Raw genomic sequence first — 12793 nt, 5'->3', positions numbered from 1 at the left:
TAAAGTAGGGGTCCATCTTTGTCCATTTGCATGTGGATTTTGACCCAGAATCATTTGCTGAAAAGGCTATTGTTAGCAGTTCCCTCCCTGCCCCATAGCAGCCATGCATGGGGCAACTTCCAGTGGGGTGAGTATGAGGTTGTGGCAAGCAGGCCTCAGTGATGGTGGCATGATGACCACACTCTGGGGCTTCATCTGTAATGACCTGTTCAGTTTCAACAACATTAACTTGGAGCCACGTACAGAAACTTACAAGATTCCTTTTTATTTACAATATCTTGCCAGAGTATTCGGGCATCTAGTGGAAAGTTAATGGATTATATTGTGGGTAAAGCAGAAGGTTCAGTAGCTAAAGAAGAATGGCACAGTTATGCCACAGCTCTTTCTGTTGCCCAAAATTTACATATCTTGGTTTGGCTGTTAAATTCATAGAGTTATTGGAGGAAATTTCAGAAAGGCACAAGACAAGGATGCCTTTGGTTAGCCCTTTAATAATTTACTGTACCCCTAGATAGAACAGGGAAGCAAGTGTCTTAGTCCATTTATGTTGCTATAAAGGAACACCAGAAGCTGGGTAATTTATAAAGAAAAGAGGTTTTATTTGGCTTATGGTTCTGTAGGCAGTAGAAGAAATGTGATGGTGGCATCTGCTTCTGGGGTGACCTCAGAAAGCTTCCACTAATGGCAGAAGGCAAGGGAGAGCAGACATCACATTGTGTGAGAGAGGAAGAGAGTAGAGAGGGAGTGCTAGGCTCTGTTTAAGAATCACTTCTTGGCTGGGCACAGTGGCTCATACCTGTATTCCCAGCACTTTGGGAGGCCAAGGTGGGCAGATCACCTGAGCTCAGGAGTTCGAGATCAGCCTGGCCAACATAGTAAAACCCTGTGTCTATTAAAAATACAAAAATTAACTGGGCATGGTGGGTACCTGTAATTCCAGCTACCCGGGAGGCTGAGGCAGGAGAATTGCTTGAACCTGGGAGGCGGAGGTTGCAGTGAGCCACTCCAGTCTGGGCAACAGAGTGAGACTCCATCTCAAAAAAAAAAAAAAAAAGAATCACTTCTCGAGGGACCTACTAGAGTGAGAACTCAGTCATTACCATGAGGACAGTACCAAGCCCATTCACGAGGGATCTACCCTCATGGTCCAAACACCTCCCATCAGGCCCCACCTCTAACACTGGGGATGAAATTTCAACATGAGATTGGAAGGGGCAAATGTTCAAACTGTATCAGTGAGAAAAATAAAATAATAGGAGAATTGAGGAGAAAGAAGCAAAAGTTTTACGTTACATAGATGTGATTGTACAAATAGAAAATCCATAAGAATCTACAATAAATGTTTAGAATTAATAATGTTTAAGAAGTTGGATATAAACTCAGTACAAAAATCAACTGCATTTCTATATACAAAAAATAACATTTAGAGAAATATGTCATTTGCAATGTTATCAAAAACATTAAGTGTTTAGGAAAAACCTAACAAAAGCCATGCAAGACCTCTTTGAAGTTTATAAAGCTTTACTGAGAAGCATTCAACATGAGCTAGCTAAGTGGGCAGAGAGACTGCACCTGTAGATTAAATGACGTGATATTATAAAACTGGTAATTTTCCCCAAATTGATCCACAGATCCGGTGTAATTGCAATCAAAACCTCAAGTATTTTTGTGGGGTTTGTTAATCTGATTCTTTGAAACAGTCTTACTTTGTCACCCAGGCTGGAATGCAGTGGCGTGATCTCGGCTCACTGCAGCCTCAACCTCCCAGACTCAAGTGATCCTCCCACCTCAGCCTCCTGAGTAGCTGGGACTGCAGGCATGCACCACCGCACTTGGCTAAATAAAATTTTTTTTTTATTAGAGACAAGGTCCCACTATGTTGCCTAGGCTGTTAAGCTGATTCTTAAACTTGTGACGTAATGGAAATAGCTAAATTAAAACAAAATATTCTTTTAATTTGTTTCTTTAATATAGAGATGGGGTCTCCCTATGTTGCCCAGGCTGGTCTCAAATTCCTTGGCTCAAATGATCCTTCCACCTCCACTGACAAGGTATTCTTAAACAACAAAATGGGCATACGTGCCCCTCCAAATGTCAGGCTGTAATAAATAAGACTTTGTGTAAGTGTTGTAGTAGTTGTCTAGACCAATGGAACAGAATTTGAGAAACAGATCCAGGAATACATGGATTTTGACATTTCTTAGAGGGGAAATTGCAGATCAGTGGTGAAAGAATTGACTTTTCAGTAAGTGTGGTAGAACAATTTGACAGCCATGTGTGGAAAACATTTTTCCAGATTACTACCTTATCATATGCACAAAAAATGAATTCCAGATTTTTGAAAAATCTAGATGTGAAAAGTAAAGCTAAAACTCTCTTTAGAGATAGATAATATTGGAGAGTGTCTCCATGACCTCAGGATAGAAAATAACTTCTTCAACAAGCCACTTGAAGCAGTAACTGTAAAGGAAAAGTTCATATATTCAGTTTCATTCAAGTGAAGTCATTTTGTTCTTCAAAAGATGTCATAAGGATCATAACAAGGCCAACCACAAGTTGGAAGAAGATATTTGCAAAAACATTACAACAGTGTTTGTTGGTTATCCAGAATACACAGAGAAGAACTATAGCTGGGATAAATAAATAAATAAATAAATAAGGGAAAGACCATTAAGTACTGTATAAAAAGACAAGAGTAAATGGGCAATAAACAAAAAATGTATTTGGCCTTATTAGTAATCAAAATGCATATTAAAATCACGATGAAGCATCATCATACCATGAGATTGGCAAAACTAAAAATGTCCAAAGCACCAAGCCTTGGTACTGTGGGGATGGAGTTTTACTCAATTCTGTGAGTGTAAGTTGGTACAAGCAGGTTAGAAAACAGTTTGGGGCTCGCTGTGGTGGCTCACGTCTGTAATCTCAGCACTTTGGGAGGCCAACTTGGGAGGATTGCTTGAGCCCAGGAGTTCGAGACCAGCCTGGGCCACATAGTGAAATCTCTATCTTTACCAAACAAACAAACAAACAAAAATTAGCTGGGCCTGGTGGTGTGGGCCTGTACTCCCATCTACTAAGGAGGCTGAAGTAGGAGGATGCCTCGAGCCCAGGAGTTCGAGGTTGTGCCACTGCATTACAGCCTGGGTGAGAGTGAGACCCTGTCTCTACACACACACACACACAGGAAAAAGAAAGAAAAAAAAAGAAAAGAAGGAAACAGTTTGACGCTCTAATAAAGTGGAAGATATGCATACTCTTTTGACCCAGGAATGACTTTGTAACTATTGACCTTAGATATTGCACTATGAGATACAAAATGAGAATATTCTTAGTTTTTAATAGTAAAAGCCGGAAAGTTTTAACAGTAGGACTATGGACAACTTAGGATATAGTCATACAATGGAATGCTAAACAACACACGAGGCTAAGTTTCACAATATTAACTGAGAAGGGTAAATCAAAAAAATGTAAAATATAACTCCATTTATATGAAGTTCATAAACAGGAGAAATTAAACTCTATTAGGTGGTAAATTAGATATTACTTGGCAATGCCTAATTTATTTCCATCTATATTAGGTGGTAATACCTAATTTATCACTACTTAATATTGCTATATTAGGTAGCAAGCAGCAAGAAGATAATGATCAAAAAGTGAAGAAGTGGAGACCTCTTGGTGAGGGAGGGGATGTTACTGACTTGAGGGACTTAAGGGAAGCTTCAGGGCAGTGTCATGTCCTATAGCTACATTTGGTCCATGGCCACATGGGTGCTTACTGCGCAGTCTTTAATTTGTACATATGGATGAAAACATTGTATGTATGCTATGACTAATCTATAAAATTAGCATATCAATTACTGTAACATAATATATAGTAATTTTTTAAAACCAAGTAACAGAATTGTGGTTAAAAACTACTTTTTTGAGTTTATCTTTTAAGAAACTATATATTATAGATTGTGAAATATCAGCATGAAAACAGGAAAGTCATATATTTGTGCTGCAAAATAATGGTCACAAATCCTATGTAATAAAAATTGATATTGTGATGTAAAACAAAGGCTATTGTTTTCTCACTGGACTTTTCCCCACTGTTTTAGCATCCTTGTTGAAAATCATTGACTAAAAATATGAAGATCTGGACTCTTAATTCTGTTCCTCTATACTTATGCCAACACCATATTTTATTGTCTTGGTTAATGTTTTGAAATTGAGAAGTGAGTCCTCCAACTTTGTTCCAGTTTTCATGATTGTTTTGGATATTCTGGGTCTTTTATAGTTCTATGTGAATTTTATGATCAACTCATTGATTTCTGTAAAGAAAAGTAAGATTTTGATAGGGATTACATTGCATCTGTAGATTAATTTGGGGAGTATTGTCATGTTAACGATATAAAGTTTTCTGATTCGTGCACATGGGATGTTTTCCCATTTATTTAGGTCCTCTTTAATTTCTTTCTACAATGTATTTTAGTTTTCAGAGTATAAATTTTAGGCTTATTTTATTAAATTTATTCCTAAGTATTTTATTTCTAGCGATGCTATTGTAAGTGGAACAGTGTTCTTAATTTCATTTTTGGTTTGTCCATTGCTACTGTATAGATATAAAATTATTGTTGTATATTGGTCATGTATCCTGCAACCTTATTGAAATTGTTTATTAGTTCTAATAAATGTTTAGTTTATTCCTTAGGATTTTCTATATACCGGATCATGTTGTCTGCAAATAGTTTTACATCCTCTTTTCCAATTGGGGTACCTTTATTTCCTTGTCTTGCCTAATTAGCCTACCTAAAACTTCCAGTACAATGTTGAATGACAGTGGCTAAAACAATTATCCTTGTCTTGTTTCTGATCTCAAGGGGAAAGTATTCATTCTTTCACCATGAAGTATGATGTTAGTTGTGGGTTTTTTCTAGTTATTCTTTATCAGGTTGAGGAAGTCCATTCTCCTTTTTTCTTTAAGCTATTGATTTAGGATGGATTTAGGTGGTCTTGTTGCTTTGGAAATTGTAAACTTCCTTCCTAAAGCCTGCTCCATTTTATCCTTCTAAGATATGCATGATTTTGAAAAGACTACAAACTTCCCAGTTAGAGGACGGCCTTCTTGTTTTTCACCCTATATACAATGAGCCTCCTTGTTGGATGCCAAAGTAAGGTCTTTATATCCTTCATTCCCTACAGACCAGGCTTCTTAAATTATCAGGCCACAGGTAACAAATACATTTCATCTCCTGTACCAATTCTGATGTTTTGGTAGTAGCTGCCTGAAGGATTAAGAAGGAATCTGAGGCCATGTAAAGTCTCAGTACTGTCATTAATTAGTGTTATCTGGCCTGGTGCAGTGGCTCACACCTGTAATCCCAACACTTTGGAAAGCCAAGGCTGGCAGATTGTTTGAGTTCAGGAGTTTGAGACCTGCCTGGGCAACATGGTAAAACCCCGTCTCTACCAAAAAATACAAAAATTATCTGGGCATGGTGGCACACGCCTGTGGTCCCAGCTACTCAGAAAGCTGAGGTGGGAGGATTGCTTGACCCCAGGAGGTGGAGGCTGTAGTGAGCCGAGATCACACCACTGCACTCCAGCCTGGGTAACAAAGCAAGACCCTGTCTCAAAAAAAAAAAAAAAAAAAAAAAAAAAAAAAAAAAAAAAAAAAAAAAAAGAGTGATATGTGTCACTGGTCTGGTAGTAGGGAGGGCTGCAAATTGATACAATTTCTGGATTAGACTGTGCCTATGCCTCAACCAATTCCAGTGGCCTTTTTTCCAGTGCCCTCCTTAGTCCTTCAACAACATTAAATCTTACGGCCCATACCCCTTTATACCACCCTCTCTTCTTTAGATCTCTGTTACAAAGCAATATTCTGGGTCTCCTGTAAAGTCTCTGGCCTTCCCTCCTCCAACTTTCCCCCTCAACATATCTCTCTAGCTTTCTCAGCTGAGCCTTTGATCCTGTGTACTCTTTGCTTGGGATATTTTGCCTTTCTTTTACATCTCTGCTTGCTGAAAATTTTGCCATTCTTCAAGCTCCATCTCAAATCTGCTTCCCTGGTTTTCCCCGTACCTGAGAGACAGTTCTGCCCTTAAGCTGCCAAGGCATAGGATGTTTGGGTACCATACCTAGAATTGTTTTCCTTCTTGTACTTTTGTAATTGAGTTCTTGTCCAATACTGACAATATGAAATTTCTTAAGACCAGGCAGGGACTTTATATTCTTAGCATATGACTCCCTGCTTTTACTATGGTGGATGCTCAATAAATGTTTGGTCCTTTTAAACTCTTTTTTTGCTGCCTATTGGAAAGATTATTTTTAAGATTTCATGTTATTTCTATTATAGGCTCATTAGTAATGCTCTTTATTTTGTGTTTTCCCTGGTGTTTATTCCAGGACATAAAATATGTAACAATTTAGTATTAGTACACATATATAACTAGGTTATATATTGCTGCATGACAACCTGCCCTCGAATTTAGTGGCTTAAAACAACAAATATTGATTATCTAATAGTTTATGTGAGTTAGGAATCTAGGTATGGCTTTGCTGGGTTCTCTGGCTCAAGGTCTCTCACAAGGCTACAATCAAGATATTGGCTGGGGCTGCAGTCATTTCTTCTGAAGGCTTGATTGAGGGAGGATACACTTCTAAGCTCATGTGTGTGGTTGTTGGCAGGATTCAGTTCCTTGTAGTCTGTTGGACTGAGGGCCTCAGTTCATCACTGACTGTCAGCTGGAAACCTCCATCAGTTCCTTGCCCCATGGAACTCTACATAGGGCAGTTTGCCATATAGCAGCTATTTTCATCAGAGAAAGTGAAAGATAACAAGAGAAGGTGAATAAGAGAGAAGCCAGAGTCTTTTTTTTTTGTACCATAATCTTGGAAGTGACATATTCCATTTGTTATGAGTCATTATATCCATCACCCATTCAAAGGGCAGGTATTACACAATGACGTGAATAATAGATGTTGTGGATCATCGGAAGTCATCTTAGAAGCTGCCTACAATAACATCCTTCTAACTTTTAATATTCTACCTTGAAATAATAATATACCCTTTTAGAGGGTATATTATTCATGTGAAAACCTATAACAACATATTTTAATTTTCCTCCTCCCAGTCCTTGAACTACCTTTTTCATCATTTTTCTACATGTTATACCATGTATAGTACAATATATTATTATTTAATTAATTAATTTATTAGAGATGGGATCTTGCTATGTTGCCTAGGCTGTTCTTGAACTCTTGGCCTCAAGCAGGCCTCCCACCTCAGCCTCCAAAAGTGCTAGGATTACAGGCATTATATCTGGCCTATTATTTTTGACTTAAATAGTTATCTTTTAAAGATATTTTACAAATGAGAAACAATATTTAATATTTACTCACATTTTTATCATTTACAGTGTTCTTCATTCCTTTTTGTAGCTCCAGCATTCCATCTGGTGTTATTTTCCCTGTGATGAAAGAACTTTATTATTTATTATAGTGGTGGTCTCCTTGCAATGAATTCTCCCTCAAAAAAAGAAAAAGAAGTAAGTGTAAGAATTGAAAGGGAAGATATAAAACTATCATTACTTGCAGTTGATATGACCATCTGCAGAAGGAAAACAAGGTAATGGATAGAAAAATGATAAAAACTAATAAGGAAATGCAACAACTTATAAAAATCAATAGCGTTTCTCTGTACCGATGATAACTGATCCAAAAACAGCTGGACTTCTGGCAGTAATTTTCTCAGACTGCTCCCTTATTTCACCTAATTTTTGAAAGACAGTTTTTTGTTTTTGTTTTTTTTTCTGGAAATAGAATCATAAGGTGTCAGCTTTTTCTTTCAATACTTCAAAGATGTCACACTGTTGTTTTTGGTTTGCACAGCTTCTGATGAGAAGTATGCCATCATTTTTATCTTTGTTCCTTTTAACACCTTTCACATTTTTTCAGTACTTAGATAATGATTTGCTATGGTGTGGTTTTTTCCTTTTATTTTTGGCTTACAGTCCATTGAAATTTTTAGACTTGCACATTAATAGTTTTCATAAAATTTGCAAAACTTTTGGTCCTTCTTCTTCAAATATTTTGGTACTTCATTGAACCCTGTGGTGTTTCCCATAGCTAACTGACGCTGTGTTCTGTTTGTCTCAGTCTTTTTTCTCTATGTATTTCATTTTGGACAGCTTCTATTGCTATGTCTTTAGGTTCACTCATCTTTTCTTCTGCAGCGTCTATTGTACTAGAACTCCCAGCCTATGTGTTTTTCATTAAGAAACTGTATTTTTCGTGTCTGGATGTTTGAGTTGAGTCTTTCCTGTACCCTCCATGTTTCTACTTAACATGACCAGTCTTTCCCCCAGCTCCTCTATTAAATGGGAATATATGTATAATGACTATATTTTAATGTTCTTATGTGTTAAGTCTGTAATTTGTGTCATCTTAGTTTGTTTCTGCTGATTGATTTTTCTCCATTTAAGAGTTGTATCTTTCTAATTCTTTGCATGTCTGATAATTTTTTATTGGATGTTGGACATTATGGATTTTATATTTTTGAGAGCTTTATTTTATCATATTTCTTTAAATATTATTAAACTTTGGGTGTGGTTCCAAGATGGCTGAATAGGAACAATTTCTGCATTTCCAACTGAGTTACTGGATTCATCTCACTGGGGCTTGTTGGACAGTGGGTGCGGGACAGTGGGGGCAGTGCACTGAGTGTGAGCTGAAGCAGGGCAAGGCATCGACTGACCTAGGAAGTGCAAGGGGTAAGGGAATTCCCTTTCCTAGCCAAGCAAAGCTGTGATGGACAGCATCTGGAAAATTGGGTCACTCCCACCCGAATATTGTGCTTTTCCAAGGGTCTTAGCAAACGGCACACCAAGAGATTATATCCCACACCTAGCTAGGAGGGTCCCACGCCCACAGAGCCTTGCTCATTGCTAGCACAGCAGTCTGAGATCGAACTGCAAGGCGGCAGTGAGGCTGGGGGAAGGGCGCCCGCCACTGCTGAGGCTTGAGTAGGTAAACAAAGCGGCCGGGAAGCTCAAACAGGGTGCAGCCCACCACAGCTCAAGGAGGCCTGCCTGCCACTGTAGACTCCACCTGTAGGGGCAGGGCATAGCTGAACAAAAGGCAGCAGAAACCTCTGCAGACTTAAAAGTCCCTGTCTGACAACTTTGAAGAGAGTAGTGGTTCTCCCAGCACAGAGTTTGAGATTGGAGAATGGACAGACTGCCTCCTCAAGTGGTTCCCTGACCCCCAAGTAGCCTAACTAGGAGGCATCCTCCAGTAGGCACAGACTAACACCTCACACGGCCGAGTACCCCTCTGAGACAAAACTTCCAGAGGAATCATCAAGCAGCAACATTTGCTGTTAAGCAATATTCGCTGTTCTGCAGCCTCCGCTGCTGATACTCAGGCAAACAGTCTGGAGTCGACCTCCAGCAAACTCCAACAGATCTGCAGCTGAGGGTCCTGACTGCTAGAAGGAAAACTGACAAACAGAAAGGATATCCACACCAAAACCCCATCTGTATGTCGCCATCATCAAAGACCAAATGTAAATAAAACCACAAAGATGGGGAAAAAACAGAGCAGAAAAGCTGAAAATTCTAAAAATCAGAGCACCTCTCCCACTCCAAAGGAATGCAGCTCCTCGCCAGCAATGGAACAAAGCTGGACGGAGAATGAATTTGACAAGTTGAGACAAGAAGGCTTCAGACGATCAGACTTCTCTGACCTAAAGGAGGAAGTTTGAACCCATCTCAGACAAGCTAAAAACATTGAAAAAAGATTAGATGAATGGCTAACTAGAATAAACAGTGTAGAGAAGTCCTTAAATGACCTGATGGGGCTGAAAACCATGGCATGAGAACTACGTGACGAATGCACAAGCTTCAGTAGCTGATTCGATCAACTGGAAGAAAGGGTATGAGTGATTGAAGATCAAATGAATGAAATGAAGTGAGGAGCAAAGTTTAGAGAAAAAAGAGTAAAAGGAAATCAACAAAGCCTCTAAGAAATATGGGACTATGTGAAAAGACCAAATCTACATCTGATTGGCATACCTGAAAGTGACCGGGAGAATGGAACCAAGTTGGAAAACACTCTGCAGGATATCATCCAGGAGAACTTCCCCAATGTAGCAAGGCAGGCCAACATTCAAATTCAGGAAATACAGAGAATGCCAAAAAGATACTCCTTGAGAAGAGGAACTCCAAGACACATAATTATCAGATTCACCAAAGTTGAAATGAAGGAAAAAATGTTCAGGGCAGCCAGAGAGAAAGGTCAGGTTACCCACAAAGGGAAGCCCATCAGACTAACAGCAGATCTCTCGGCAGAAACTGTACAAGCCAGAAGAGAGTGGGGGCCAGTAATCAACATTCTTAAAGAAAAGAATTTTCAACCCAGAATTTCATATCCAGCCAAACTAAGCTTCATAAGTGAAGGAGAAATAAAATCCTTTACAGACAAGCAAATGCTGAGAGATTTGTCACCACCAGGCCTGCCCTACAAGAGATCCTGAAGGAAGCACTAAACATGGAAGGGAACAACCGGTAGCAGCCACTGCAAAAACAAGCCAAATTATAAAGACCATCAATGCTAGGAGGAAACTGCATCAACTAATGAGTGAAATAACCAGCTAACATCATAAAGACAGGATCAAATTCACACATAACAATATTAACCTTAAATGTAAATGGGCTAAATACTCCAATTAAAAGACACAGACTGGCAAATTGGATAAAGAGTCAAGAACCATCAGTGTGCTGTATTCAGGAGACCCATCTCATGTGCAGAGATACACATAGGCTGAAAATGAAGAGATGGAAGAAGATCTACCAAACACATGGAAAACAAAAAAGGCAGGGGTTGCAGTCCTAGTCTTTGATAAAAGAGACTTTAAACCAACAAAGATCAAAAGAAACAAAGAAGGCCATTACATAATGGCAAAGGGGTCAATTCAACAAGAAGAGCTAGCTATCGTAAATATATATGCACTCAATACAGGAGCACCCAGATTCATAAAGCAAGTCCTTAGAGACCTACAAAGAGACTTAGACTCCCATACAATAATGGGAGACTTTAACACCCCAATGTCAACATTAGACAGATGAATGCAACAGAAAGTTAACAAGGATATCCAGAAATTGAACTCAGCTCTGCACCAAGCAGACCTAATACACATCTAAAGAACTCTTCACCCCAAATCAACAGAATGTGCATTCTTCTCAGCACCACATTGTACTTACTACAAAATTGTCCACATAGTTGGAAGTAAAGCACTCCTCAGCAAATGTAAAAGAACATAAATTATAACAAACTGTCTCTCAGACCACAGTGCAATCAAACTTCAACTCAAGATTAAGAAACTCATTTAAAATCGCTCAACTACATGGAAACTGATTAACCTACTCCTGAATGACTACTGGGTACATGATGAAATGAAGGCAGAAATAAAGATGTTCTTTGAAACCAATGAGAACAAAGATACAACATACCAGAATCTCTGGGACACATTTAAAGCAGTGTGTAGAAGGAAATTTATAGCACTAAATGCTCACAAGAGAAAGCTGGAAACATCTAAAATTGACACCCTAACACCACAATTAAAAGAACTAGAGCAGCAAGAGCAATCACATTCAAAAGCTAGCAGAAGGCAAGAAATAACTAATATCAGAGCAGAACTGAAGGAGATAGAGACACAAAAACCCTTCAAAAAAATCAATCCAGGAGCTGGTTTTTTGAAAAGATCAACAAAATTGATAGACTGCTAGCAAGACTAATAAAGAAGAAAAGAGAGAAGAATCAAATAGACACAATAAAAAATGCTAAAGGGGATATCACCACCGATCCCACAGAAATACAAACTACCATCAGAGAATACTATAAACACCTCTATGCAAATAAACTAGAAAATCTAGAAGAAATGGATAAATTCCTGGACACATACACTCTCCCAAGACTAAACCAGGAAGAAGTTGAATCTCTGAATAGAGCAATAACAGGCTCAGAAATTGAAGAAATAAATAATAACTTACCAACCAAAAAAAGTCCAGGACCAGATGGATTCACAGCCAAATTCTACCAGAGGTACAAGGAAGAGCTGGTACCATTCTTTCTGAAAGTATTTCAATCAATAGAAAAAGAGGGAATCCTCCCTTACTCATTTTATGAGGCCAACATCATCCTGATACCAAAGCCTGGCAGAGACACAACAAGAAAAGAGAATTTTAGACCAATATCCCTGATGAACATCGATGCAAAAATCCTCAATAAAATACTGGGAAACAAAATCCAGCAGCACATCAAAAAGCTTATCCACCACGATCAAGTCGGCTTCATCCCTGGGATGCAAGGCTGGTGCAACATATGCAAATCAATAAACATAATCCAGCATATAAACAGAACCAAAGACAAAAACCACATGATTATCTCAATAGATGCAGAAAAGGCCTTTGAGAAAGTTCAGGAGCCCTTCATGCTAAAAACTCTCAATAAATTCATGGGATGTATCTGAAAATAATAAGAGGTATTTATGACAGACCCACAGCCAATATCGTACTGAATGGGCAAAACCTGGAAGCATTCCCTTTGAAAACTGGCACAAGACAGGGATGCCCTCTCTCACCACTCCTCTTCAACATTGTGTTGGAAGTTCCGGCCAAGGCAATTAGGCAGAAGAAAGAAATAAAGGGTATTCAATTAGGCAAAGAGGAAGTCAGATTGTCCCTGTTTGCAGATGACATGATTGCCTATTTAGAAATCCTCATCGTCTCAGCCCAAAATCTCCTTA

At 38.7% G+C, this 12793-nt stretch overlaps 1 protein-coding gene and 1 pseudogene across 12 annotated transcripts in view; both read left to right on the top strand.

Moving 5' to 3' along the window:
- The window catches only part of HS6ST2 (heparan sulfate 6-O-sulfotransferase 2), a 356277-nt gene that overhangs the window by 54229 nt on the left and 289255 nt on the right, over positions 1-12793 (top strand). The window lies entirely within an intron of this gene.
- Positions 3-515, top strand: LOC135969298 (N-alpha-acetyltransferase 20 pseudogene; annotated as a pseudogene).

This window comes from Macaca fascicularis, chromosome X (assembly GCF_037993035.2).
Source record: "Macaca fascicularis isolate 582-1 chromosome X, T2T-MFA8v1.1".
Taxonomy (NCBI): Eukaryota; Metazoa; Chordata; class Mammalia; order Primates; family Cercopithecidae; genus Macaca; species Macaca fascicularis.
This window is presented reverse-complemented; position numbering and strand designations above follow the sequence as displayed.